This window comes from Calidris pugnax, unplaced genomic scaffold (assembly GCF_001431845.1).
Source record: "Calidris pugnax isolate Ruff unplaced genomic scaffold, ASM143184v1 scaffold167, whole genome shotgun sequence".
Classification (NCBI taxonomy): Eukaryota; Metazoa; Chordata; class Aves; order Charadriiformes; family Scolopacidae; genus Calidris; species Calidris pugnax.
In genome coordinates, this window is record NW_015091045.1 from 2,204,043 (window position 1) to 2,208,986 (window position 4,944).

A 4,944-nucleotide genomic window follows, 5' to 3' on the forward strand; every position below is an offset into this window, starting at 1 on the left:
TGGCTTCCTCCCCCACGAGCCACCCCAAAAGTAGGGGTATCATGGAGCACCCCAGCACCTGGAAGATCTTCTGGGGTCAAGCGCTGGGACGTGGAGGAGATACCACCTCGGGAAACGTGGAGCTCACAGCCTCTCCTGCACCACGTCGTAGTACTCTGTGGGGAGAAACGGGGAGCTGGAGGATGTGCAATGGCCACCCCCAGGACCCCATGGATGGAGGGAGCGGGGAGGGCTCAGCCTTTGACCAGGAGCTGCTCGGTTGATGCATGTTTGAGGGCAAGATGTCTCTCGTTGAGGGACAAGGGGAGAACATCTCCTTACCTGATGCTGGTGGGATGTTGGCTCCAACGGTCCCCGTGGCGCTGGGGGGTGGAGGTGGTGGCACCGCAGGGCTGGAGAGGAGCAAGGGGAGGAATAAGTGCCAGCCTGGCATTGCCCCTTGTGTCCCAGCTTGGGCTGGAAGGTCCTGGTACACCAGGGACCACAGGGACAATCACACAGCCCCACAGCACCCTCCAGTTCTGGGCTCCCCAGTTCAAGAGGGACAGGGAACTACTAGAAAGAGTCCAGCGTAGGGCTACAAAGATGATTCAAGGATTGGAGCATCTCCCTTATGAGGAGAGACTGAGAGAGCTGGGACTCTTTAGTCTGGAGAAGAGAAGGCTGAGGGGAGACCTTATCAATGCCTACAAGTATCTCAAGGGAGGGTTGAAGGAGGAGGGAGCCAGACTCTTTTCAGTGGTTCCCACTGAGAGGACGAGGGGCAACAAGTTGGGACATAAGAGGTTCCACTCAAATATGAGGAGAAACTTCTTCACGGTGAGGGTGGCAGAGCCCTGGAAGAGGCTGCCCAGGGAGGGTGTGGAGTCCCCTTCTTTGGAGATTTTCAAAACCTGCCTGGATGCTCCTGAGTAACATGCTCTGACAAGCTCTGGGCAATCCTGCTTCAGCAGGGGAGTTGGATTAGATGATCTCTATGGTCCCTTCCAACTCTAGAAATTCAGTGAAATTTCAGTGAAATTACTCACAGCTCCCCATCCCCAGCTAACGAGCCTGTCCCCAGGTACCGCACAGCCCCCAGTCCCCGATCCCGCATCGGGACTGGCCACGCCAGGATGGGAGAGGGACCAGGGTAGGGGATGTAGTGATGGTGGAACACCACAGCCTCCTCTTCCTCTTCAGTCTGCAGAGGTCCCGTCATCGCCTGCGGGGAGGAACAAAAGGGCAAGCCCCTCTTGGCAGCTTGGGGCACCGCTCCCCAAAGCACCAGCAAGAGATTTCCCACGGAGCCACGCTTGGCTGCGATGCCTCAAGCATGGAATAGCTCTCCCAGGGTCCTGCTGGGTGGGCTCCATCCCACACAAAGCCCCACGGTCGGCCAGCCTGGGAACCCGGCTGCTGGGCAGACGGGGAGGTGGCAGCCCCACAGCCAGGACCTCAAAACGCTGCTGGGAAGAGCCCCTTTGATGCGGCCGCTGAGATGCGACAGGCAGAGTCTGGTGATGGGTGAACTGGTGGGCGCTGGGCGGGCAGCACGAAGGGGGGGACATGCCTAGAGATGCCAGCTGGCAGCAAGAAAAGCAGCTGCCCACAGCCCAGCTCTCACCCCCGCCAAGAAAGCAGCATTTGTTTCCCCCCATGGAGATGAAATGTTTAATATGATTTGTATTCGACGTGGACTTTTAAATCAGATTTAATGAATAGTGCTCAGCTGCCGCAGCCCAGGGCTGCGCCCTGCCCGGACCGCAGCACGCAGAGGGAGGGTCCTGGCTCTTCCCAGCTGGGCTAAGTCACTTCCAAGAAGCCTGGATGTGATCTGCGCTGGCAGAGCTGGGGGTGAAACCAGCATAAAGAGCCCCAAAACCCCAAGGGGCTGCAGAGCCTGGACTGAGATGGGTTGAGACCACCCAGCTTCTGTGCCTGGAGGGGTCCCACACTGTGCCAAAGCAGGACACGGGCATCCCGCTCTTCTGAGCAGCTCTGGAAAGGTCTCTTTGCCCCCCTCTTTGGTCCTTTTGGTCCTTTGCAACATCTCTGACCCTTACCTGGACAGTGGCTGGGGATGGCCCAAACCCGAAGGAATAGTCCCTTTGCAACATCTCTGACCCTTACCTGGGCAGTGGCTGGGGATGGCCCAAACCCGAAGGATGCCAGAGCAGACACAGTCAGGCTGTTCATCACCACCTGGTGCATTTGGAAGTTTTGAATCATCATCAACTCAATTAAATCTGCCGGAGAGCAAGGGGCTCTGTGTCAGAGAGAGATCAGAGGAAAAGCACAAGAAACATGGCCATGGGATGAATGCCTGGGATGGGATGGGATGGGGCGGCACCATGGCTTGTCCCTCTGCCCAAGTGGTGGGACCTACGCCAGATTCCCCCCACCCCAATTTGGAAGGCCCCCAATTATTTTGCTTGGATAAAGCTTTTAAATATCCATATCCCAGCCTTTTCTTATTTGCAAATGTGATTAAACATCTGGTCTGGCTTGCTCAGGGCTGCTCACAAAAGGTGATTAGTGGTGCTGGAGGCATCAGACTTTCTGCCCATTCAGAGGAGAATTGCTGTGGTCCTGGCAGTGCTCAGCGGCTTGGCTCGGCTCTGCCTTGGCACCAGGCAGCAGAGCCGGTGTCCTAGGGGTGGCACCACATGGGGACCATGCCAGGGTCAGCTCTGCTTGGCACCACGTCGTGCAGGGGGGCCCTCAGAGACCCTCCCGAGGAGGCAGGAGCTGGGGCTGGACCCATCTCCATTCCCAGGAGGAAGCACCTATGGAGCTGGGTGCAGGAGAGGAGTGGGATGGGGATGCTCGGTGCCTCCCCAGCCCCAACCTGGCTCTGCACGAGGAGCTGGGACCCGGAGTGGCCGTGCACGTACGTGTTCACATCCCAGTCCCCTTGGCTGGTTGCCCAAGCCGTGAGGTGGCCACTGAGGGCAATTTGGCTGCGGGGGAAGCGCAGCGTCTGGCTCTGCATCCCCATCAAAACATCCCCAATTCGCCGCAGGCACGAAATTCCACTGCAAAATCCCTGTGAATCTGCTGCAGGGGCTGCCCCTGAGATCCTGCTGGCTTTGTGCACCAGACCCATGAGCCCCCCTGGGAAATAAAGGGGTTTGGGCATCTCTGTGTCCCACATGCCAGATCCCAAAATGCTTTCGTGGCTGCAGGGATGGGCTCCCAGGGCACCCAGGAGGGAGCCAACCCTCCAGTGAGGAACGTTACAGGACAGCCCGGGAGGTGGCTGGAGCCACGAGGAGGGAGTGGGACAGCAGCCAGGCATTGAACCAGGAGGAGAAGACACGCAAAGAGCTTGGGGCTCTTAATGCATCCCACCCGTCCCACTGGAAATGCAGCCAGCTGTGAGGGGCCGGGCTGGGGTCTCTCCCTTCTCTTCCCACACCAATTTTCAGCATGCCCTTTCCTCCGTGTGTTTTTCAAGACAGCTCAATCTTCTCCCCCTCCCTGCAACGCTGCGTGGCTTCACCCACAGCGTGTCCTGTGGACCACCAGCTCCCCAACCTCTGCTCTCTGCTCCCCCAGCCTGGATTGCTGGATCCTGGGGTGCACAAGGTTGGGTGAAGCCCCTATGGACAGTCAGTCTTTGCTCCCACCTCCACATTCCACAGGCTCTGGGGCTGGCATGTGTCCCACTCCAGTCCCACCTGGGAGCCTGTATCACCCTAGCTTTCCCTGGTGATGCTCCCTACACCCACATGAAATGGGGTTTTGGAGAACAGAGAGAGGCAGAGTTAAAAAAACAGCCCCAAACCATTCCACGAGAGCATCCCAGTTGTGGCTAAAGCCAGCCCGGATTTCAAGGTTGGTAAAACCACCAAAAATTGCGTCCCATGGGGCAAAGCAGCCATCAAAGCATGGAGTAAAGATGCAGAGGGTGGACACAGCCCCTCTGCCTGCCCCTCATCCTGAAAAGGCTGGCGGGGGGGGGAAAGAAGAGGATGAAATGAAGCTGGTTTTAACGCTGACCTCTATGACATCTACCATCACGCACCTCCCCGGATGTCTGGGGGTCTGGTGGGGGGAGCCAGGGCAGCCATGGTCCCAGGAAGCTGCTGGAGGATCACCACTGGCTGCTGGGGCACTGGCACGGCCCCACCACGTCTCCTGGGCTGGAGCTGAAAGGCAGGAGGGGAAGGAAAACCCCAGGAATCTCCCAAAATTGCCTTAATTTAGTGCCCCGTTAGTGGGGCAGCCGGGGAAGAGAGGGGCAGGGAGGAAAGAGGGAAGGGGCAGGGAGGAGAGAGAGGGCCAGGAAGGAGAAGCAACACTGGCCCCAGGGGGAGCAGGGGTGAGAACCTCGGAGGAGGGGATGGTTTGCATTTTCCCCCCATTTTTCCAGGGGTGCAGCCCTGCATACCTGGATGAATTGCACTCCTGGCAAGTCCCAAACCCTGGAGACATGTCCCTGTGCAGAAGCGGCCTTACCGGTGACCGGGGTCTGCAAGGAGGTGTTGTGCAAGGAGAAGCTTTGTAGCCCCCAATCCCAGTGCCCACCTGAAACCAGCCCCTCTCTCCTCCCACCCCATCCCATCCCATTTTCCCCACCTGACCCTTGTAAGCCCTGACCTCCCCATAAATCCAGAGACAGAGCTGCTTTCCAGGGCTTACCCTGTGTGGGATGGTGTAGGTCCCTGCTGGGGTGTCCCCCCAGGCCCCCTGGGGTGCCCCCACCTCCATGGCTGGGGCAGGCGATGGGGCAAGCAGGGTTTCTGCTGGTGGCAGAGCTTGTTGCTATAGCTGCTGGGGCTAAACAAACCCTTCCCTGCAGGTTTGGCCAGTGGAGGAATGTCCTCGGGCTGGTTTTCCCTGTGGTGAATCCCCAGGATAACCCCCCCCTGGCCACTGCAGTGGGCTGTGGGGCAGGGATGGCTTGTGCCCCCCCTGAAGGCATTTCTGAGCCTCCAGGACAACCTGCCCTGCAGTGAA